The sequence below is a fragment of the Prionailurus viverrinus genome, chromosome B4, assembly GCF_022837055.1.
Source record: "Prionailurus viverrinus isolate Anna chromosome B4, UM_Priviv_1.0, whole genome shotgun sequence".
In the NCBI taxonomy this organism is placed as follows: Eukaryota; Metazoa; Chordata; class Mammalia; order Carnivora; family Felidae; genus Prionailurus; species Prionailurus viverrinus.
Genome location: NC_062567.1, coordinates 43,526,355 through 43,550,369, shown reverse-complemented (window position 1 = coordinate 43,550,369; position 24,015 = coordinate 43,526,355). Strand labels below are relative to the sequence as shown.

General features: G+C 40.5%; 1 protein-coding gene across 1 annotated transcript in view; it reads left to right on the top strand.

Annotated features, from left to right (window-relative positions):
* Window positions 1-3,484: 3,484 nt before the first annotated feature.
* GPR19 (G protein-coupled receptor 19) overlaps window positions 3,485-24,015 on the top strand; it is a 41,211-nt gene continuing 20,680 nt past the window's right edge. Inside the window, exons 1-3 of the mRNA XM_047867110.1 lie at window positions 3,485-3,524; window positions 4,239-4,327; window positions 21,895-22,051. The gene's annotated coding sequence lies outside the window, so the exon portion shown is untranslated. The remainder of the gene's footprint in view (window positions 3,525-4,238; window positions 4,328-21,894; window positions 22,052-24,015) is intronic.

Sequence of the window (24,015 nt, the reverse complement as noted above, 5' to 3'; positions counted from 1 at the left end):
ACATGGCTAATGGATACCATATTGGGCAGTATAGTTTTAAAGGATGACTGTGAGGTTGAATACAAAGGCCAGTGGAGATTTAATTGGTATTATTTTTCATTAGCATAGTAACTTTTATTGCCCTCAAGTAACAAAGTTGTGTAAGTTTTGAGGGTCTGCTCCTAAACCTATATTTTCTCTAAGTCCTGTTATTTTTTAGTACACCACTTTAAAGAACCTTGTTTTCCCTGTACATGGTTTCTTAGCCTTCCCCTCAGCTATGGGTAGTCATATGATACAGTTCTGAGCAATGTAAAGGGAAGTCTGTTAAGTCATATGGGAAAATGTTTCACCCTGATAAGAGAGAGGCCACAAGGAGAAAGCTTACCTACCACCCCCTCACCCCGACCCCCACTGCATCCCGCCATATCCCTTTCTTTTTGTTTGGAACATTTGATAGAAGAACATGATGTTTGACGCTATGGCAGCCATCTTGTGACTATGATAGACGAATCTTTAATATGTTGAGGATGGCAGAACAGAAAGGCATCTTTCCTTATCAGAGATTAAAATGCAATGAAGCAGCTAGCCATGCAAATACGGGGGTGGGAGGGAGATCAGAGCAGAGTCACCTAGCAGAAGGGTGCTTCAGCAGAGAAGATATCCTCAATGGGCATTGCTTAATATTCACAACTGAAGTTCATCCTTTTTTCTTCCATTTCCACCCCCCTCCCTTGCTAATCAGTTCCTTCTGATGAGAACATTCTTGTAGGTATGACAAGAGTGCTAAAATCACTCCCAACACTGAAGAGTGGAGAATTAGAAGCAGAAGCAAAATTTCCTTGAAGTCCCTTATTTTATCATTAAGGTTTCATGCACAAACACTGCAATTTGGCTGTTGTATATGTATTTAACACTTAAAAAAAATTCTTACGGTTTTCTATCCTGAAAAAGATTTCCATCACTCAGTTAATAAGATCATATTCTTTTGATTGAACCAATTTTGAGTAATTGGTAATGCATATCAGATTCATTGTTCATCAATTTCTTACGTGTCTTGAGGTCACCATAATTCAAGAACCCAGATTCACAAAAATACGTGGATAAAAATGACAACAGTTTTTCACTGCTTTATAGTGTCAGGGTAGTTACAGGACACACTGCCCAGAATACTGCTAAAAAACTTTTTTTGGGGAGCGCCTGGGTGGCGCAGTCGGTTAAGCGCCGGACTTCAGCCAGGTCACGATCTCGCGGTCTGTGAGTTCGAGCCCCGCGTCAGGCTCTGGGCTGATGGCTCAGAGCCTGGAGCCTGTTTCCGATTCTGTGTCTCCCATTCTCTCTGCCCCTCCCCCGTTCATGCTCTGTCTCTCTCTGTCCCAAAAATAAGTTGAAAAAAAAAACTTTTTTTTTGTTTTAAATTGTATGGGTAGCTTTTTCAGCTGCTGATTGTGGAAATTTGGTAAGTGTATTTCCTGAGTCATGTGACAGACTGAATGGATAACCAACCCACTAATGACTTTCTTTTACTCATCAAAGGATTTTTTTCCGGGAACAAAGATGAAACTTTATTTGACCACTTACCAGTGTTACACTAACATTTTTATCACATGTAAATGAACGAGGAGCCTCAAAGGATTCACAGTTCTTTATCAACTCTTCATCCAATTCCCATACTTAATTTTCATTAGAGCCATCTCATCTAGTGCAATAAAAGTATTCAGTTTGTTTTACAGTTGTTGATTGCCTTGACAAAGTAAGCCAGCCGTCTTTATGACTCAGTCTTAATCATTAAGGTGAACAAAGAATCAATTCACCTTATCTACATTTCTTTTCCTTCATGAAGAAAATGTCAATTCAATCCTGGCTTCGAAAACTGGTTATCACCTTCCTCAACCAAATAAGTGTACTTTTAGATAACAGAGCAGGATTTTGAAGTCACTTCTGACTTTGGCACAAATTTGCTTTAAAAGGTAGGGTATCCAAACTAACAAGATTTACTAAATTTTACTATCATTTTGAACATAGAAAAATCCAGGGGCTAGCTTTTTAAAATGGAGGTTCTATGTGAACCTTGCTGGAAACTGTCCAAAGCCTTCAAAATTTGGCCGCACCTGCACACATCCATACGTTTTTCTCTACTTAATTTCATGCTACCTAAAAATCACACTTTCCTTTCTAGAAATTTTCTTCTGTCCCAAATCCAAGTCTTCAAATTCATCATTTAAAACTTAACAAATAGAGCGCAATAAAGTTGCCAAATTACTAACATCTATGTTTTTATAACAGTTCTAAGATTCGGGTTTAGCTCAACCAGTTATGTAAGTTTGCATCTGAGCACATTAAAATGCATCGTTAGAAATTCTTCCACAAAGATACTTAAAAAAAAAAATCAGCTTGCCTGCCTTTTTTTTTTTCTCCCCAAACAGATCCAGTCATGATAACATTAAGTTCCACCAGGTCTTCTCATTTTTTCTTAGTATCACAGACTTCTAAACCACCTGAAACGGATTCCGAAGGGAACTTAAAACCACCTTTTAACATTTGCTTATTGGTTTGTGCTTTTGATGGCTATTGCTTCTAGAGTTACCTCTCTTTTTGGTTTCTAAATTTGCATGGCTGCCTTTTGACTTTGCTTCAAAAGTCAGTCTTAATCCTGAGGCATTGCTCGAGCAAGACGGCCTTGGGGCTAGGTTTATTTGCATCTTTTCCATAACAGAGCCCGTATTTTAAATATGTACCAAATACTACCTGAGCTTTTGGATTTACTGTTGCTGCCTGTCACTTCTCAGTAATGGAGAGAGTGCTGCTGTCACCTTCGTCACGTTCATTCTAAAGCTCTTCCACGACAGGTCTGACAAGGCAAAGATTTCTAACTTTCAGGGTTTTCATTACCGTTCGTATTTTCGCTAGTTTCGGAATTACACTTAAAATGGCCTGTTCTTAACTTCCAGTCCGCCTTCCTGACTGAAAACATGACTTTCAGTATGAATTACATATCAAGACTAAACGCCGGCGCCCAGGAAGCGGGACCGAGCGGTCGCCCGAGTTGGTAAACAAACGCCGCGCAGGCGCACTGACAGCAGGAGGGTAAAGCGGTGGCCTGGTAGCCAATGGGGGATTTTTCGTCTAGTGAAAAGTGGAGAAGCAAAACAAAACGCTGCTTCTTGAGGTGATAAACTGGTTGGCTTTTTCTACTTTTATTTATTTCTGGCTTTGGTTCCTGAGTGTCGCAGCCTTGGGGACTTGCAGAGAAGTCCGTAGAATACCTCGACCCCCGAGAACTGCCGCTAGCATGTCAGCTAGTTATACCGGCCTCATTTGTTCTCGCCGCAGAGTCTCGATCTTCTGTACACAACACTAATCCACCCAGCTTGGGAGGGTTTTAAAAAAAAAAAAAAAAAAAAAAAAGGCCTCACAACGCCGCACAAAATTTGCTACTCTCGGGCGCTTCCCCAAACAACGCGAGATCTGCCCGAGAGTAAAGCGGCACTTCCAAGGGCACGATTGCGCATGCGCCTGACTAAATCCTTTTTCGCGGGAACAAGGTTTGAAACTTTGAAACTATCTGTGGGGTTAGTAGTAAACCAAATTTGGCCCTCCAGAAAGGTCCGAGGGAGTCAAGCACACACCGCTACGTTCTTCAAGATTTTGCAGTCATAACTCTGTATGACTGCGTAGTCGTCCCTTCTTTCCCTTGTATATTGGCTGTGAATTCTGTGTGAGAGGAGGGTTTCAGCGAATCCAGTAATAAAGGAGTGGGCGTGAGAGAGCGGATCAAGGTTTTAAAATAAGGATGACTTTTATGTGTTTGGAAAGATAACTCGGGGAGCGACTTAAAGGAATAAATCTGAGGGGGCCAAGATTTTTTTTTTTTTTTCTTTACTGGAGACCATGGGAGACTGCTGAACTGAGGTAGTGCAGTGGGAAGGAGATGGGAAAATTTGAGAGGTAAATGAAGGCAGTAACTATACAGCACACGCGAGAGGTGAGACTAGAAAGACAGGACAATTGGCAAGGAGAAGAAGTTTTCCCGAAAATAGTGTGAACCTGTGCATGTTTGTAAACAGGCAGAAATGATGAGGCCGTGATTCGTAAGGTGAAAATTGGGAAGTCCCTAAATGGGTGGAACAAGGAGGATTCTGAAACGCGCAGCCGTGAACAAGGGCTGAGGTTAGGCTTAGAACGAACAGTTAAAGTAACAGGAGTCAGGAAATTGGGAACTGTCTTGAGAGAACTGACTAATCTTACCTCTTTCTCAGGATACGTGGGACACCTGCACAAGCATTGGATTTTTGTCCTGCAACGTCTGAAAGCTACCACGCAGACACCTGCAGGACTCTCTCTCCCAGTAAGTCCCCTGGTCCCTGCCACCTCCCACCCACCCTGTATGTCAGCCGGCATGCAATGTGGATTTCATGGAGTGACACGGTGGAATTTGTTACCAAGTCCCTTAAACATACCACTGGTGCGTTACAAAAATACATACTTCTAGCTCTAGTTACCCAGCTCACTATGTATTAGAGTCCATCTTGATATTGGCAGCAATCTTACGCAGCTTAGCCTCTATAATTTTGATTCTTTGTGTACTGTGTGGAGTCCAAGGCAGAGGAGCAATGGAGTACTTAATTTCATGAGACCATCAAAAGAATGGTTTGTAGGTAGGCAGTATAGCTTTGTCTGTAAGAAAAACTAAATCTAGAAAGCCACAGGCTTTAAGTTGTAATGGAGTTTAAGTTTAAGCAGTAATGGAGAAAGACTGCAGGTATTAATTAGAGAATGGAAGTACTTCAATAAGGAAGTAGACCCCTGTTGGGGCGCCTGGGTGGCTCAGTTGGTTGAGCGTCCGACTTCAGCTCAGGTCATGATCTCACGGTTCGTGGGTTCGAGCCCCGTGTCAGGCTCTGGGCTGACAGCTCAGAGCCTGGAGCCTGCTTCTGATTCTGTGTCTCCCTCTCTCTCTGCCCCTCCCCCGCTCATGCTCTGTCTCCCTTTGTCTCAAAAATAAAAAAAAACATTAAATTAAAAAAAAAAAAAAAAAGAAGTAGGCCCCTGTCAAGGAGCTCTCCCTTGGAGCACTTTACTTCATTTTGGCAGCTTAAAGTATAGCCTAGTAGCTGGGCTATATGTATGCAATTCATGGAAAAATGTTCCAGGAAAAATTCATGGATGCAATAGAATAGTATTTCTGGGATAAAGCCTGGGTGTCTTATTTTAGGGAGTGGGATCATCCAGCTGTAGGAGGCATTGACATCTCAGTATGGTGTCACAGAAAGTGCGTGGAATTGGAAATCGGACCTGGGGTTTGCCTTAGTCGGTTATGCAACCTCCCTGTGCCTGAGTTTCCCTATTTGTAAAATAAGAATAACAGTGCCTACCTCATAGGATGATTGTGAAGATGAAATGAGGTACTGTTGAGATGGCTGCATGAATTACTATATAGAACATATGTAATTTATGATCATCAAATGAGAATTTCTTCCCTGAGCCTCCCACATTTATGTATGTCATCTACCCCTCAAATATGGAAGCCCTGTGTAGCATTGGGCCATCTGTATTTAAGACAGGTTCTCTATGTTGCTTTCACATTAGAATCATCTGGGGAGGTTTAAAAAAATGCCGAGCCTTCACTCTAGACCAATTATAAATCAGAATCTCTGGTAGTGGGGTCTGGACATCAGTACTTTTTAAAGCTCTTCATTTTGCTACTAAAGTTAAGAACCACTGCTTTAAGGGGCACCTGGGTGGCTCCGTCAGTTGGGCGTCTCACTTTGGTTCAGGTCATGGTCTTGCGATTTGTGGTTTCAAGCCCCACGTTGGGCTCTGTGCTGATGGTTTGGAGCCTGGAGCCTGTTTCAGAGTCTGTGTCTCCCTCTCTCTCTGTCCCTCCCCCACTTGCACTCTGTCTCTGTCTCTCTCAAAAAATAAATAAACATTAAAAAAGAAAAGAACCATTGCTTTAAGAGTTCTCTCTAGAAGAAGAAGAAAATTAGACTTGTGGTTTAAGACTACCCATTTGTATAGCTATATATTTGAAAAATTTCTAGAGGAATAAAGGCTAGTGTTTGAGATGGGCAAATGAGTAGGGCATAGTGAGCTATATTCAGGAAAGAGGACACTATGATAAGAGTGTGGTAAGCATCTTGATTTGGGGAGAGGAAAGTGATGAGGTCAATAATATAGGCCCCAGGAATAAATGGGTCTTGCTGTAGAGATAGAGGACTTTGAGCCTCCCAAGTTGATTTTTTGATCTAGGACAGGCAACGCAGATGATGATGTCTTTATTGCTTTACCATGCAGTAAATCTTGGGCTGATGTCTGTAGTGGGGTGGGGTTACCTTCCTGGCTCTGCCCCATTAGTTCGGGGTCGGGGGGCATCATGGCCTCACTGAAGTGTATGATGTGAAGGTGCATGTGGGGAAGTATGCAGCAGGCCATTGGCCATGAATCCTATCAGGGTTGTGGCTGCTTTGACTACACAAGTAGTTTTGTTGGTAGTAACAGATGACAAAGGTGAGATGTAAGCCTATTTTTGTAGTCTTTTAGTGAATAGAAAATCACTTGGAACAGGAGGGATGGCATGTCTGGGTCAAGAATTTGAGCTTCTAAGAGATAAGTGACTTTTTAGTAGGACAACTCTTGCTTCTAGGGATATAAGTGATTCAGAAGTTGAAACCACCTTATTACTTCAGTCTTTGGATGGCTAACTCCAAATGTAGCAGTAATGGCCAGAAATATCTTCTGCCACATAAGGTAACCTGTCTTTAATCGGGTCCCTTTTCTTGAGAAGCACATTCGTTTGTCTAGTCATCTGCAAGAGCATTGGGGAAATGACTCAACATTATTGGCTAGGTAAGGAGAGAAGGGAGTCAGAGACTCTCCAGGGGTCAATAGAGGTTATGAAGCAGAAGTGAGGAGTGGAATGGGGTAGGAGGATAGGGAACTCTGGTTAAGGAGGGAAGTATGTTGAAAGTTAGAAATAGAAAAATCCCAAGCAGTGACAGTTTAGTCCAACTGTTATAAAAATATGTGAAGGGGCACCTGGGTGGCTCAGTCGGTTAAGCGTCTGACTTTGGCTCAGGTCATGATCTCATGGTTCGTGGGTTTGAGCCCTGCGTTGGGCTCTGTGCTGACAGCTCAGAGCCTGGAGCCTGCTTTGGATCCTGTGTCTCCCTCTCTCTGCCCCTCCCCCACTCATGCTCTGTCTCTGTCTCTCAAAAATAAATAAACATTAAAAAAAGTTTTTTTTAAATATGTGAAAATAGGAGTGCTACCTACCTGAGATTCTATGACAAGAAATACCACAGACAGACCACTCGGTAGGGTTTCCGCAATTTATACGGGGGTGAGAATGGATTAGAGTACTCTGGAATGCTCACCCTTATCAAGGGCATAAAAAGGCAAGATGGTGACTGGGAAAGGGGTCTCAAAGAGGATATTTGAGTGAAGTTCTTGGAATGCCGTTAGACAAACAAATCAGGGAGAGAGAGGTGGCACACTCTTACCCAAAATGTGAGCTTCCCTATCTGTAGCAGGCACAAACAGGGGGGAGGGGGAAAGCCTGGACTTTAAGGGACAAATCGTGACTAATATACAGGACTGGATATTTTAATTGCTATTTTTACCTAAACGTGACCAGAAAAAGGATGGGACTGCCCAGGTTTTCTTTTGGGGATGGGAGAAGACCCAACCCCTGCAGAGTGTTTTTAGATGGACAGTGGAGAATAAAAATTAAGTTGTTTTAAGTCAGTCCCCAAAAGTCCTGTTTGTTCAATGTCCTGGAACATTATTGTTGAGCACCTACTTTGCTTTTAGATTTTTATTTTTTTAATTTTATTTAAATCCAAGTCAGTTAACATACAGTGTAATAATGGTTTGAGGAATAGAATTTAGTGATTTATCACTTACATATAACACCCAGTGCTCATCCCAACAAGTGCCCTCCTTAATACCCATCACTCATTTAGCCCATTCCCCCCACTCAACACCCCTCCAGCAACCCTCAGTTTGTTCTCTGTATTTAAGAGTGTCTTATGGTTTGCCTCCCTCTCTGTTTTTATCTTATTTTTCCTTCCCTTCCCCTATGTTCATCTGTTTTGTTTCTTAAATTCCACATATGAGTGAAATCATATATTTGTCTTTCTCTGACCAACTTATTTTGCTTAGCATAATACGTTCCAATACCATCCATGAAATGGTATGATTTCATTCTCTTTGGTCGCCAAGTAATATTCCATTGTATATATACCACATCTTCTTTATCCACTCATCAGTCAATGGACATTTGGTCTCTTTCCATACTTTAGCTATTGTCAATAGTGCTGCTATAAACACTGGGGGGCGGGGTATGTGCCCCTTCAGATCGGCATTTTTATATCCTTTGGATAAATACCCTGTAGGGCAATTGCTAGGTCATAGGGTAGCTCTGTTTTCAATATTTTGAGGAATCTCCATAACTGTTTTCTAGAGTGGCTGCACCAGTTTGCATTCCCACCAGCAGTGCAAAAGTGTTTCTTTTTCTCCACATCGTCACCAACATCTGTTGTTTCCTGAGTTGTTAATTTTAGCCATTCTGACAGGTGTGGGGTGGTAACTCATTGTGGTTTTGATTTATATTTTCCTGATGATGAGTGATGTTGAGCATCTTTTCATGTGTCTGTTAGCCATCTGGATGTCTTCTTTGGAAAAGTGTCTGTTCATGCCTTTTGCCCGTTTCTTCACTGGATTATTTGTTTTTTGGGTATTGAGTTTGATAAGTTCTTTAAAAAAAATTTTTTTTTAACGTTTATTTATTTTTGAGACAGAGAGAGACAGAGCATGAACGGGGGAGGGTCAGAGAGAGAGGGAGACACAGAATCTGAAACAGGCTCCAGGCTCTGAGCAGTCAGCACAGAGCCTGACGCGGGGCTAGAACTCACGGACCACGAGATCGTGACCTGAGCTGAAGTAGGACGCTTAACGGACTGAGCCACCCAGGCGCCCCAATGAGTTTGATAAGTTCTTTGTAGATTTTGGATACTAATTGTTTGTCTGCCATGTCATTTGCAAATATCTTCTCCCATTCCATCAATTGCCTTTAAGTTTTGTTGATTGTTTCCTTCTCTGTGCAGAAGCTTTTTTATCTTGATGAGGTCCCAGATAGTTCATTTTGCTTTTGTTTCCCTTGCCTCCAAAGACATGTCTAGTAAGAAGATGCTGTGGCTGAGTTCAAAGAGGTTGTTGCCTGTTTGAAGTCTGGAATTGTTTTGCCTTCAGCTTTGTTTTTCTTTTTCAACATTACTTTGGCTATTTGGGCTCTTTTGTGGTTCTGTACAAATTTTAGGATTGTTTGTTTTAGCTTTGTGAAGAATTCTTGTGCTTTTTTGATAGGGTTTCCATTGAATCTGCAGTATAGACATTTTAACAATATTTGTTTCTCCAGTCCATGAGCATGGAATGTTTTTCCATTTCTTTGTGTGCTCTTCAGTTTTTTTCATAAGCTTTCTATAGTTTTCAGCATATACATCTTTTACCTCTTTGGTTAGGTTTATTCCTAGGTATTTTATGGTTCTTGGTGCAATTGTAAATGGGATTGATTGCCTGATATCTCTTTCTGTTGCTTCATTATTAGTGTATAGAAATGCAACCAATATCTTTACAATGATTTTATATCCTGCGACTTTGCTGAATTCATGTATCGGTTCTAGCAGTTTTTTTGTGAAATCTTTCAGGTTTTCCATGTAGAGTATCATGTCATCTGTGAGGAGTGAAAGTTTGACTTCTTTGCCAATTTGGATGCCTTTTATTTTGTTTTGTTGTCTGATTGCTGAGGCTAGGACTTCCAACACCATGTTAAACAACAGTGGTGAGAGTAGACATCTCTGTCATGTTACCGATCTCAGGGGGAAGCTCTCAGGATGTTATTAGCTGTGGACTTTCATATATGGCTTTTATGATGTTAAGTTATGTACTTTCTATCCTGACTTTCTTGAGGGTTTTTATTAAGAAACGATGCTGTATTTTGTCAAATGCTCTTTCTGCATCTATTGACAGGATCATATGGTTCTTATCCTTCTATTAATGTGATGTGTCACGTTGATTGATTTGCGAATATTGAACCAGCTCTGCAGCCCAGGAATGAATCCTACTTGATCTTGGTGAATAATTTTTTTTTTTTAATTTTGTTTTTCAACGTTTATTTATTTTTGGGACAGAGAGAGACAGAGCATGAATGGGGGAGGGGCAGAGAGAGAGGGAGACACAGAATCGGAAACAGGCTCCAGGCTCTGAGCCATCAGCCCAGAGCCCGACGCGGGGCTCGAACTCCCGGACTGCGAGATCGTGACCTGGCTGAAGTCGGACGCTTAACCGACTGCGCCACCCAGGCGCCCCGGTGAATAATTTTTTTTTAATATACTGTTGAATTGGATTTGCCAGTATCGTGTTGAGAATTTTTGCATCTGTGTTCATCAGGGATATTGGCTGTAATTCTCCTTTTTAGTGGGGTCTTGTCTGGTTTGGAAATCAAGGTAATGCTGGCTTCATAGAATCAATCTGGAAGCGTTCCTTCCGTTTCTACTTTTTGGAACAGCTTGAGAAGAATAGGTATTAACTCTGCTCTAAATGTCTGATAGAATTCCCCTGTGAAGCCATCTGGCCCAGGACTTTTATTTGTTGGGAGATTTTTGATAACCTATTCGATTTCTTCGCTGGTTATGGGTCTATTCAAATTTTCTATTTCTTCCTGTTTGAGTTTTGGTAGTGTGTGAGTGTCTAGGAATTTGTCCATTTCTTCCAGGTTGTCCAGTTTTTTGGCATATAATTTTGCATAGTATTTTCTACTAATTGTTTGTATTTCTGAGGTGTTTGTTGTAATCTCTCTTGTTTCATTCATGATTTTATCTATTTGGGTCCTCTCTCTTTTCTTTTTGAGAAGTTTGGCTAGGGGTTTATCAATTTTGTTTATTCTTTCAAAAAACCAGCTCTTGGATTCATTGATCTGTTTTGTTTTGTTTTTGGATTCTATGTTGTTTATTTCTGTTCTAATCTTTATTATTTCTCTTCTGCTGGCTTTGTGCTTTCTTTTCTGCTTCCTCCTTTAGGTGTGAAATTAGGTTCTGTATTTGGGACCTTTGTTACTTTTTTTTTTTTTAACATTCATTTTTGAGAGACCGAGAATGCGAGTGGGGGAGGGGCAATGAGAGAGGGAGACACAAAATCCAAAGCAGGCTCCAGGCTCTGAACTGTCAGCACAGAGCCCGATGTAGGGCTCAGACTCACACACCGTGAGATCGTGACCTGAACTGAAGTCGGACACTTAACCAACTGAACCACCCAGGTGCCCCGGAACTCTTACTTCTTGGATTGCAGTGTATCTTAGGCCTGCCTGTGCTGTATCCCAAAGGGTTTGGACTGTTGTGTTTTCATTTTCATTTGTTTCCATATATTTTTAAAATTATTCTTTAATTTACTGGTTGACCCATTCATTCTTTAGTAGGATATTCTTTAACCTCCATGTATTTAGGGGCTTTCCAAATTTTTTCTTGTGGTTGGTTTCAAGTTGTGATCTGAAAATATATATAGTATGATCTCAATCCTTTTATATTTGTTGAGGGCTGTTTCGTGACCCAGTATGTGATCTATTTTGGAGAATGTTCCATGTCACTTGAGAAGAATGTGTATTCTGCTGCTTTTGGATGGAAAGTTGTGAATATATCTGTTAAGTCCATCTGGTCCAATGTGTCATTCAGGACTGTTGTTTCCTTATTTATTTTTCTGCCTACGCGATCCATCCATTGTTGTAAGTGGAGTATTGAAGTCCCCTACAATCACTATTATTATCTATACATTTATTTATGTTTGTAATTAACTGATATATATATTTGGGTGCCTCCATGTTGGGGATGTAAACATTTACAATGGTTAGATCTTCTAAATGGATAGACCCCTTAATTATGATATAATGCCCTTCTTCATCTCTTGTTACAATCTTTGTTTTAAAGTCTAGTTTGTCTGATATAAGTATGGCTATTCTGGCTTTCTTTCGCTGTCTAGTAGCATGATAGATAGTTCTCCATCTCCTCACTTTCAATCTGCAGGTGTCCTCAGGTGTAAAATGAGTCTCTTATAGGCAGAATATAGATGGATCTTGTTTTTTTATCCATTCTGATACCCTATGTCTTTTGATTGAGGCATTTGGTCCATTTACATTCAGGGTGATTATTGAAATACATGGATTTAGTGTCATTGTGTTATCTGTAGGTTTTGTGCTTGTGGTGATATCTCTGGTCCTTTGCAGCATTCCACTCACAGAGTCCCCCTTAGGATCTCCTGCAGGGCTGGTTTAGTGGTCGTGAACTCCTTCAGTTTTTGTTTGGGAAAGTCTTTATCTTTCCTTCTATTTTGAATGACAGCCTTGCTGGATAAAGGATTAAGTATGTTGAATATTTCCTGCCACTCCCTTCTGGCCTGCCAAATTTCAGTGGACAGGTTTGCTACTACCCTTTTGTATCTACCCTTGTAGGTTAAGGCCCATTTGTCCCTAGCTGCTTTCAGAATTCTCTTGTTATCTTTGTATTTTGCCAGTTTCAGTATGATATGTCATGGTGTTGACCTTTTTTTGTTGTTTTCGAAGGGAGTTCTCTGTGTCTCTTATACTTGGATGCCTATTTCCTTCCCCAGATTAGGAAAGTTCTCAGCTATAATTTGTTCAAATAAACCTTTTGCCCCTTTCTCTCTTCTTCTAGAACTCCTATGATATGGATATTATTTCATTTCATTGAATCGCTTAGGTCTCTAATTCTCCCCTTGTGGTGTAGTAACTTCCTTTCCCTCTTTTTTTCAGCTTCATCATTTTCCATAATTTTATTTTCTATTTCACCTGTTCTCTCCTTTGCTTCTTCTGTCCTCACTGTCACTGCACCTAGTTTATTTTGCATCTCATTTATAGCATTTTTTAATTCATCATGACTATTTCTTAAGTCTTTGATCTCTGCAGCAATAGATTCTCTGCTGTCTTCTATGATTTTTCCAAGCCCAGCTATTAGTCTTATGACTGTTATTCTAAATTCTTGTTCAGATATATATTTTATATGTTTTAAGCAATTCTCTGACTGTCATTTCTTCCTGGAATTTCTTTTGAGGAGAATTCTTCTGTTTCATCATTTTGGCTAGTTTTCTGTCCTTTACATGCTTTAGTAGCTTGTTATATGTCCTGCACCTGCAAGTAATACTATATTAAAAAGGGGTCATACACTGTCCAGGGCTTGGAACTTCAGGAAGTATTTTTGGAGTGTGTCAGTGCTCTCTGTTGTTGTGTATTGCCTGCTCTATCCCACTGGTCAGTCTTCTACAAAGCTCCTCCTTACTCATAGTAGTGGATTGTTTAGACTTTCCACCAGGTATGCTTTAATTTGTTGTTGAAGTAACTCTGGAAAAAAAGAATGGGCAGGGGACCTGATCTCATATGAGGAGAAAAATGAAAGGGGCGAAAAAAAAAAAGACCAAGTAGAGAATCAAAGAAACTTTAAGGCTTAATCCAGAGAAAGGAAAATAAAGAAGGAGGTATAGAAGAGGTATAAAGGAATAGAGTAAAAATGCCTGATTAAAAAAACCAACAAAGAGAAAGAAAAAAAATAAAGAAAAAATATATATAATAAAAATTGACCAAAAATCAAATCAGAAACTACGAGCCTGATTCTAAAGGAAAAAAAAAAAAAAAAAGAAGAGGGTAAAAAGAAAAAGAAGAGAAGGAAAGAAAGAAAAGAGGGAAAAAAAAGAGCAACAGACTAACATACAAAACCGCAGGACAGTTGTCTGTTGGTGCCTGGGACCTGCAGCTGTGCTGGTCTGGATGAGATGCTGCTTGGTTTGGGTCAGTGTCAATCTCTCTAGGAAGCAGGTCCCGCCTCCACTGGGGGCCGCTGTCCTGTTCTCTGAAGCCCCTCCGTGTTGGTAATGGAGATAAAAATGGTAACACCCCAATCTCTCCTCCCCTGACCAGCGTCTCAAACCACACGGTTTAGGCGGTCCTCGAAGAGTAGTCCCAGTGGTCAGCCTATCCTGCTCCACAGTCTCCCACACCTCCTAGGCAGTGGGCTGGGATTCAGCACCTGTTTTTAAAGGATCCTGCACCATGCAACCCCGTTCTGGGGTAGCACCACTCCACTCTCCCAACATGTTGGGTGCCTGCAGACTCTTTGGTCCTTGGTGGGGCAGTAACCCCTCTTTCCACAGTACTCCAGGAAGGGGATTATTCTCTCCCAGTGTGCCCCTGAGATTGCTACTAAGCCCTGGGGCTGGCTCCCCACCCCTAGGTGTTGTTTGGAGAAAATCGCACACTTTTGAAAATTAGGATCTTCAGCTCCTAAGGCTGTTTACGAAGTAGAGACTGGTACTCTGTATTTCTCGTTCCTCAGTCTGTGATCTGGAGATGTTTTTCTCTTGTCCTAACACACAACCACAATATACAGCTTCTCTTTCTCTCCCCTTTGTCTCTCCACATAAGGGGATCCCTCCCCTCCGTGCCCACTCTGTTATATGTCCCCCAATTCACCTACACGCACCTGTCTGGCCAAGCTGTCTCCCTCCACCTGTGGAGATTTTTCTGTTACTCTGCAGATAGATTTCCTGGGTGTTTCAAGTGTTCTGGCCTCAATACAGCTGTGTTTGAGGGACGAGGGAAATCTCAGTCCGCCTACTTCTCTGTCATCTTCTGAAGTCTGTATCATATTTTCTTTATCCATTCATTTATTGACAGACACTGAGATTGTTTCCATATCTTGACTACTGTGAATGATGCTTTGTGAACCTGGAATGCAGATATCTTTTTAAGATACTGATTTTATTTCCTTTAGAGATAGAGATATTCCCAGAAATGGGATTGCTAGATTATATGGTAGTTTGTTTTTAATTGAAATTGGGTTACTTAGATAGGAACATTGAACTGGTAAGGTCGTGTACATTTCAGAGCCAGCTGGGTCTGTTGGGACCAGCCATTTGGGGGCCAGTAATGCAATATAAAGCAGGATGGACTGATACCAAAAGAGAAGCAGGTGTGGGGCACCTGGGTGGCTCAGGCAATTAAACATCCAACTCTTGATTTCAGCTCAGGTCATGATCTCGCAGTTCATGAGATTAAGCCCCACATTGAGCTCTGTGCTAATAGCATGGTGCCTGCTTGGAATTTTCTCTCCCTCACACACGTGCACACTCTCTCTTTCTCGCAAAATAAATACATAAATACGAATTTTAAAAAAGAGAGAAGCAGGTGAACATAGCTGATTATGAGAAAGTAAGAGATGATAGGCATTGTAGCCTCATAGAGAAAGAGGTAGAGTCAGTGCCAGTCTTGGCTCTGACAGCTTTCTGGTCACTTGTTTCAGTCCCGTCTTAGGTCTGTCTTCCTGTTCTAGAATTCCCTACAGTTCTTCTGAGTCTTTATAACCTACTTCCATCTACTTAGCTTTTCTTCCCCCAGACAACACTGTTAAGTGGCTAATTGTTTCTCCCCTTCCTAGTGTCTTGACTTAATGAAACCACATAACTTCTGTATAAGGAACATACACATATGTAGTAGGGACACTTAATTTACTTAATTAACTTAATTACACTTAATTAACTCAGCTATGCCAAGAAAGAATAGGTATCTTGTTTTTTCCAGAGTTTTCACTTGTGTATTAGTTATCTATTACTATATAACAAAATACCTCAAAACACAGTAACTTGAAACAATAATAAACATCTCACAATTTCTGTGGGTCAGGAATTTGGGAGCAACTCAGCTGAGCAGTTCTGGCTTCGGGTGTCAAACATTGTTGCAGTCCTAATATTGATGAGAACTGCAGTCACCTGATTAGGGCTGGAGGATCTGCTGCCATGGCAACTCACTCATGGTTGCTCCTTGGTGCTGGTTGGTGAGAGGCCTGTTTTCCATATGTGGGCCCCTTCATAAGATAGCTTGAATGTCCTGACATGGTAGCTGGCTTCCCCTAGAATGAACAGTCCAAGAAGTTAGTGAGCCAGGCAGAAACTATCCTTATTATGACCCAGCTTTAGAAGGTACATAGAATCTCTTCTGCCACATTCTTTTCATTGGAAATAGGCTACTAAGTCAGGTCCACATTCAAGGGGAGTAGTATTAGGTATCACCATTTGAAAGGAGTCATATCATATTTTAAAACCATTGTTAGGTTACAAGGAAAAAAAAACCCCTAAGTGTCTAATTCAGTCTCAGATATAGTTCAATTTCACTGAACAATTCCTTTAAGTAGTATAAGTCTCCTTTGGATAAAATATGTTTCATGTTTCACAATGCCTTCCAAGGAGGTCCTGCATCTTCTCTGAAGATAACATCCATTTGTATGGGGGGTGGGGAAGTGTAATGTACACATTTTTGTGGAATTGATGAGAGAGATAGAATCCCCTGGCTTCATTCTGGACATAGAGTATGTACTGGCAGTTTTCTGGCATGATGTCCCTTGTTGGCCTGATCACTGGGGAATCTGCTGGCCTGTGATGCTGAAGCCTGGAGCTGGTGAATTCATGGCCCATTTTTGGCTTCAGGCAAAGTTCCCAGGGAGTACTGGCTACCTCCCCTTGTGGACTCAGCTTCTTCTTGGCCCATGCTATGGAGTCACCTCATCTGTCCGTGGCAGCCCCCTGGCTGTTAGTTCAGCATCCATGCTTCAAGGGAATAGGAACAGCCTGGGATAGTTGACTGCTCTATCTCTGTCTGACTACACTGTTGGAGACTTGCCATTGGCCCAAATAGCTATGGAAAGTGCAGAGAGTGTGGTATGAGGGACCTGGGCAGTGGTCCCCAAAGAGGAGCAACGGTAGAGATCCTCTCAACATGGAGGCAATTCACTGTGGTATGCAGAATAAGGGCTCCCTAATGATGTCCATGTCCCAACCCCTGGAACCTATGAATATGTTGTTACCTTACAAAGCAAAAGGGACTTTGTAGATATAATTAGGTTAAGGACCTTGAAAGGGGAGATTATCTGAGTGGGCCCAATCTAATGACATTGGTCCTTAAAAGAACCTTTTCAGTCTGAGGTCAGAGTCAAAGGAAGATGTGACTATGGAATAATGGTTAGAGAGGTACAAAGTTGTTGGTTTTAAAGATGGAGTGAAAGGGGTACAAGCCAAGGAATGTGGGGGGCTGGGAAAGGTAAGGAAATAGATTCTGTCTCTGTAGCCTCCAGAAAGGAATGCAGCCCTGCCATCACCATGATTTTAGTCCAGTAAGACCCCTGTCAGATTTCTAAGCTATAAAACTTTAATATTTGTGTTGTTTTAAGCCACTAAGTTTGTGATAATTTGTTATAGCCACAGTAGAAAATGAGTACTCTCATATCCAACTTCGTCCTAGAAAGAGATCAAGTCCAGTTTTCTGACTGCTTTATTCTCCTTTATCTCACTTTCTTTCTCACTAAACCTGACCTGGAAAGGGACAGACTCCATGTGGCATGTCCTTGTTCTAGCATAGAACAGTATTTATTACTTTTTCATTCAGATGACAAAGTTTAAGTACAATAACTTTAAGTACAATAAACACCCATACACTCTTCCCCTAGATTCACCAATTGTATTGTTTTGCCATATTTTCTCACACTTTCCGTATATATACATACATATATTTTCTTGTTGTTGAACTATTTGAAGGTAACTTGCATTCGTCTTGACACTTTATCCTGAATACTTAAGCATTTCCTAAGAATAAAAAAATTCTCCTATAAACCATTTCCTACACCTAATATAAATAACAATTCTGTGATGTCATCTAATATCCATTTCACAATGCAAATTTCACCAATTGTCCCCAAAATATTTTTAATTAATTAATTAATTTTTATTAGAGAAAGGGAACGGGAATGGAGAAGAGGGGCAGAGGTAGAGAGAGAGAAAGAAACTCAAGCAGGCTCCACACTAAGCAATCATGACCTGAGCTGATATCAAAAGTCAGATGCTCAAGCTGACTGAGCCACCCAGATGCCTCCCAAAAATATTTTATAGCTACTTATTTCCATTCTCTCTCCCTCCCCAGTCAGCACGTCAGCAAATCGTATCCTTTGCAACTGTGGTCTTTAGTCTCTTTTAATCTGTAACAGCACACCCTTCAAGCAGCACACCTGTTTTTTTGTTTTTGTTTTTGTTTTTTTAAGTTTATTTCTTTTGAGAGAGAGCATGTGTGCACAAGCAGGGAAGGGGCAGAGAGAAAGAAAGACAAAATCCCAAGCAGACTCTGGACTGAGCCCGATATGGGGATGGAACTCATGAACTGTGAGATCATGACCTGAACCAAGATCAAGAGTTAGATGCTTAACCGACTGTGCCACCCAGGTGCCCCTGTTTTATTTTCATTTCATGACATTGACTTTTGATAAGTCTAGATAAGTTCCCTTGTAGAATAGTCTGTATTCTCGATTTGGCTGATTATTTCCTCATAACATCTTATGACTTGGTCTCCAACCCCTGCCCTTTAAAAAAAACTAGACGCTATGAATAGAAGTTTGTTTAGATTCAGGTTGAACATTTTATGAAAGAGTACTTCATTAGTAATATTGGGTAGTTCACATTGCTTCATGTTGGCACATAATTGCAAGTTGTTTGGTGGCATAGTCAAGATGGTGATGACCCCCCCCCCCTTCCAGAATACATTTGCCTTTGCAGTTTGCAAATCATCTACAAACAACCTGTCCTCATTTAATAGTTTGAATGCCCATTTTGGTCCTTTACTGAATAGGTTATTTCATTGAGGGCTGCTCCTAACTATTATACTTTGCATTCATTAGCCGGCATTCTTTTGTAAAAAGAGCTTTGTTTTAAGAAAACTATTTTAAAAAAGTTTTTTAATGTTTATTTTGCTAGGGAGAGAGAGACAGAGCGAAAGCAGGGGAGGGGCAGAGAGAGAGACACACACACAGAATTGAAAGCAGGCTCCAGGCTCTGAGCTGTCAGCACAGAGCCTGACACAGGGCTCAAACTCACAAACTGCGAGATCATGACCTGAGCTGAAGTTGGACGCTTAACTGACGGAGCTACCCAGGTGCCCCTTAAGAAAACTATTTTAATAAATCTCTCAGACAGTTGGACAGTAGTTTGCTTTCGATTTGGTTTAAAGCAATCAGAAAGTTCATGATTTTTTTTAAGTTTATTTTTATTTATTTTGAAAGAGAGAGAGCATGCAAGCAGGGGAGAGGCAGAGAAAGGAGAGAGAGAATCCCAAGCAGGCCCTGTGCCATCAGCACAGAGCCCAGTGCAGGGCTTGATCCCACAAACCATGAGATCATGACCTGAGCCAAAATCAATTGTTTGATGCTTAACTGACTGAGCCAGGTGCCCATGTCTCAAATAATTTAAAGCAATCTTTTTAATTTCTCCTGTCAGAGGCCCTTAGTAGTGAATCACATTACAATCAATTGACAAGTAATTTTAGTCTAGTCCATTATTCACGATGTAGAATAGTATAGTATAGTGTGCCTGCTCTGGAGTCAGATTAAATAGTTCCAAATGCTTATTCCCACACTAACTAGCTGTGTAGTTTGGGGCACATTACTTATCCTCTTTAAGCCTCAGTCACTTCTATAAAACAAGAAAGTCTATAAGAGTACCTGTCTCATGGTTTGGGAGGAGGATTAAATGACATGTACTAAATAACTGGGACATGTTAAACATTAGCTGTTTTTCTTGTTGTTCTCGTTATTGTTATTGACTAAGAAAAGATAGATGATATCTAAGTCATCGTCCTGCTGGCTTTCTAAGAATTTCTTCAACACCTATCGGCTTTCCTGATAAATGAATTTTCTGAAAGCTACAAGCATTAGAATTAGCCAAGTTGAAATTCTCTGTCTTATTTAGAAAAACTGGAATTAACCTGGCTCTTCTCCTAAAATAAAAGAAGTAAATACATCTTAAGCTGTGAATGTTGAGCCAGGAAGAAATTTTGATTTCTTGAAATTATACTCCAGCTTCCTTGTGCAGCCTCTTTTTTTTTTTTTTTTTTTTTTTTAACAGAGTTTGCATTCCTGCACATTAGAAGTATTTCTGCCAGGGTTCCTTGGTGGCTCAGTCGGTTAAGCATCCGGCTTCGGCTTGGGTCATGGTCTCACGGTTTGTGGGTTTGAGCCCTGCATCAGGCTCTGCGCTGACAGCTTGGAACCTGGAACCTGGTTCGGATTCTGTTTCTCCCACTCTCTCTGCCCCTCCCTGCTCACACTCTGTCTCTCTTTCAAAAATAAACATTAAGAAAATTTTTTAAAGTATTTCTGCCCCCCAAGATAAATATCTAGAATTGCCATGGTAAGGACTCTGAGTTAGAAACAATCAGTTATATGCCAGCCTAATGACATAAACGTAGAGCTTCCTGATGGAGGTAGCCCAAATTCTATCCAAAGGATTGACTTTAATCAAATTTATTTTTATTTAATATCATTCAGCAACTCACATTCAAAAATATTTGTGCTTTCTCCTATAACATTGTAAAACATTCACAAATTGTTCCTTGTGTCAACAATCAGGTGTGGTTGTAAAGTTAAGGTTGTTAGGACTTAAGATGAATGGCTTCGTAAAAATCAGAAGTCCCAACCTGAGAAAAATATAGATTCCTGTGTCCTTCCCCCAACTCTGTGATGGCACTCCACAGTCACCCTGTGAAGCTGGCATTTTCATTCAGTTGCACCTAAATAGATTTTTAGGGAAAAAAGCAGAGGAGTATGGAGGGAGTTAGCATCACAGTGTCCATACTAATTTCTAGAATCCTTTTAGGATTTAGGGTCAGCAACAATTTAATAAGGAAAGGGCCCATTAGGTAAATTTGGCTCTGAAAATGCTAATTGAAAGTCCTCCTCAGCAATTCAGTCCTTTTTCCTCTTCCTTTCTTTAGTCAGCAGGGTCCCATGGTGACCGGTTCTGAAAGAAATCATCCCCTTCAGCTGTTACCTAGCACCATGGCAACAGGGACGTCAGCAAAGCAGGATAGACCCTGCACAAAAACAGTTTCTACTAGGCTTTCTCCCTGCTTCTCTAATTCAACCCTGCCTGAGGCCTAGGAATGGGACTAAGGACATCTTGATATACACACTTAAGAAATCCTGTGTGTTTCTGTGCTTTATTTTGTCTTGTTCATGAGCATAGATATATGGGTGTATAGTAAACTATGTTATGAGAATTTCCCCTCCCCCTAAAACATGGAGCATATCTAAAGGATGGGGATGGGTGATGGGATGGCAACAGGGAGGTAGGTACGCATGGGATGGCCTTGTAATGATATGTAAAAATTGTATTTATAAAGTAGCAATAAATTGATAGTAGAAAACATCAGGGCCCTAAATATGTGGTCTGACTTATATTTAGACACAAGACCTCAGGGAAATATTTTAAAAATATTTTTATTTACCTGAGAGTGAAGTAGACAAATGGCTTTAATGAACGCCGAAGGGGGTGCAATGCTGTCCTTGGTGCTGAACACTCAGTTGTCTCAGTTATGCTAAGTGGGTTCCAGACGGAGGTTAGGGAACACCTTGTCACATTAGGGTATTGATAATAAGAAAGAAAGGGGCTGGGAAGAAAGCATCATTTCCCTCACTACCAAGCAACTCTGAATGTCCATAATAAAACGTTCAGATGAGAAATAAAACAAAAAAAGAAAGTGGAGAAGGCTGGAGGTTTGGTTGAGTCTTTTCCTTTTCATATGGAGATTTTTGGTCAGAGCCAATCAGGTCGGAGATTTCTGCTGCTTTGCTCCTGAAAGGAAAAGTGGGGGAAGGGAGATAGAAGATGGCCACATTCCCCCCTTGAACCACATGATCCATTTCCCATGTGACACATTCCAGAGCCTTGGAAAGGATAAGGGAGGGGCACCAAGAGAGTGGGGCTGGGGGCGGGAAGATGGTTTAACAGTCAACCCAGTACAGCGTCATCTTGTCTTCTTACCAGGAAGCAGGCTACGAGCCAAGGGGAAGGCAGAGGACAGAAATGAATGTGTTCCCAAGCTTTCCTGGTGGTTTATTGAATTCTCCAAACTCCTATGCAAGGGTTATTCCTGACGGAGAAGACCAAAGGAGACCATCCCTGAAATCAAGTCCAGATGAAGGTATGCGCTAGGGATCCTGTGGTATCGCGGCTGAAATTTGGCTTAGAGAACATAATACCTTCTTTTTTCCAGGCAATTTAGAGATTTTTGTCATGGCTTAGATGTTGGTTAGGGGCTTTAGATTTGTTGCAGGTTTAGAAAAGATGCCTAGATAGTTCTGTAAAAGGAACAATTTACCAGAGTAAGTGCCTGTTGAAGAAAAATTGATGGAAATTTTGTACAATGATAATTAGTAAAACAAAGTACTAATTGATGAAAACGATTTTTTCTTTGAGCCCTGGAAAGAAGGAAAAAAAAATATTACTGAAATCAACTAGATTTCATTGTCATGGCAATAAAATCTTGTTTCCTCCCTTGCTTATTCTGTGCCCATGTTCCCAGAGGTTATTGGCAGTGGCTTAGGGAGCCTGAGCGGGCAGGCGTGCTGTTTCTTTGTGCTGTGCAATTGTCTTCCTTCTGATGTTCCTGATACAAGGAGAGCTTATGATTATTTCCAGCTCTGGTTTTAGATAGTAGAGTGCTACTGACTTCCAAATCTTACAGAATAGCCATCAAGAAGGCTCCCAGGAAGTTCTCAAAGGAATCTTCTAAAGTTACAGGCTAAAATAATCTGCTATGTACTTAAATCTTGGTATCTTTGACCATTTCTACCTAGCACAAAGAGGGAAGTTAGCAAATTTAAATTTTATTTCATCTTTTAAAAAATACTTACACAGTTATTGCTATGTGCAAGACATCATTCTAAGCACAAATAATCAGTCATTTAATCTTTATAATAACCCTCTGAGGGAGGTATTATTAGTACCCACATTTTGGTAATGAAGAAACCAAGGCACAGAGAAATCAGGGAACATTCCCAAGATCATACAGCTAGCAAACCCTAGAAATAGGGTTTGGACCCAAGGAAATTGACCCCAGAGTCCATGATTTTTAACTACTAAACTATGCTTCTTTCCTGCTTGTGTTATTTCAAATGATGTCAACAGTTGACTTGCCTACAAATTTTGTTCAGCTGATGCTACTAGAAGATCAAATTAGCTTGCCTGGCTAAAACAGATCCCCGGTGGAATCTATATTTAATCTTGAATTATCCCAATAGTCATATTCTGTACTCCCAAATAACCAGTAAGTAATTGCCTGTTCTTCTCTTCCCTTTTTGCTGTATAGATATTTGGTAGTAAAGTACTGTGTTACTATGGTGACCAAATGATGTCTAAAGGCAAAAAAAATCTAGAATTACCTCATGGTTGATTTTTTTTTTTTAATCGAACTGAACATATTTTCATCCTCTGAACCTAGTAATAAGACCAGTCTAAACATGTTATCTTTAAAAGGACTTAACTTGGTTTTCAAAATAAAACAAAGAGATTAAAAACTTTAGAAATTATGACCACAAACTACGGTATCAAACAGACTGGATTTATTGCTTTAAAATAATATTATCATACTTCAAGGTAATAACAGATCACTCTCTTTACAAATTATTTTAGGTTTTTAAGGGAAAAATAAGTTTTTCCCTTAACTTCTAGAAATTTCTGAAATATAAAGATTTCCTCTTTTTGGTCTGTGTAGTTTCCCTTTTGGCTCTTGACAGTAAATGATGACTGATCTCATACTTCTGTGCTATGGAAAAACTACGAGAAGTTACTAGGTCAAAGATACAAAGAGGAAGAGAAGGGATAGAAATCTAAAATTTGTAAAATTCTTCACTAAATGAGGTATTCCCTTTCAGGGTTTCATCGAAGAATACTTTGAAGAGTGATTGTGTCTCCTACGATACTGAACTTTAGTCCTTTATATTAAGCCTTGGATCCCTGCTAAAATCTATGTTTCCCTGGGACAAGTACCACTTTTACACTATTATAGTCATCTAAAATGAGCTCCTTGAGTGAAGGGACCATATCTTCCATCACTGGGTTTCTGGCATTTAGCACCAGGCCCGGTTTATGGTAAGCTCACACTAT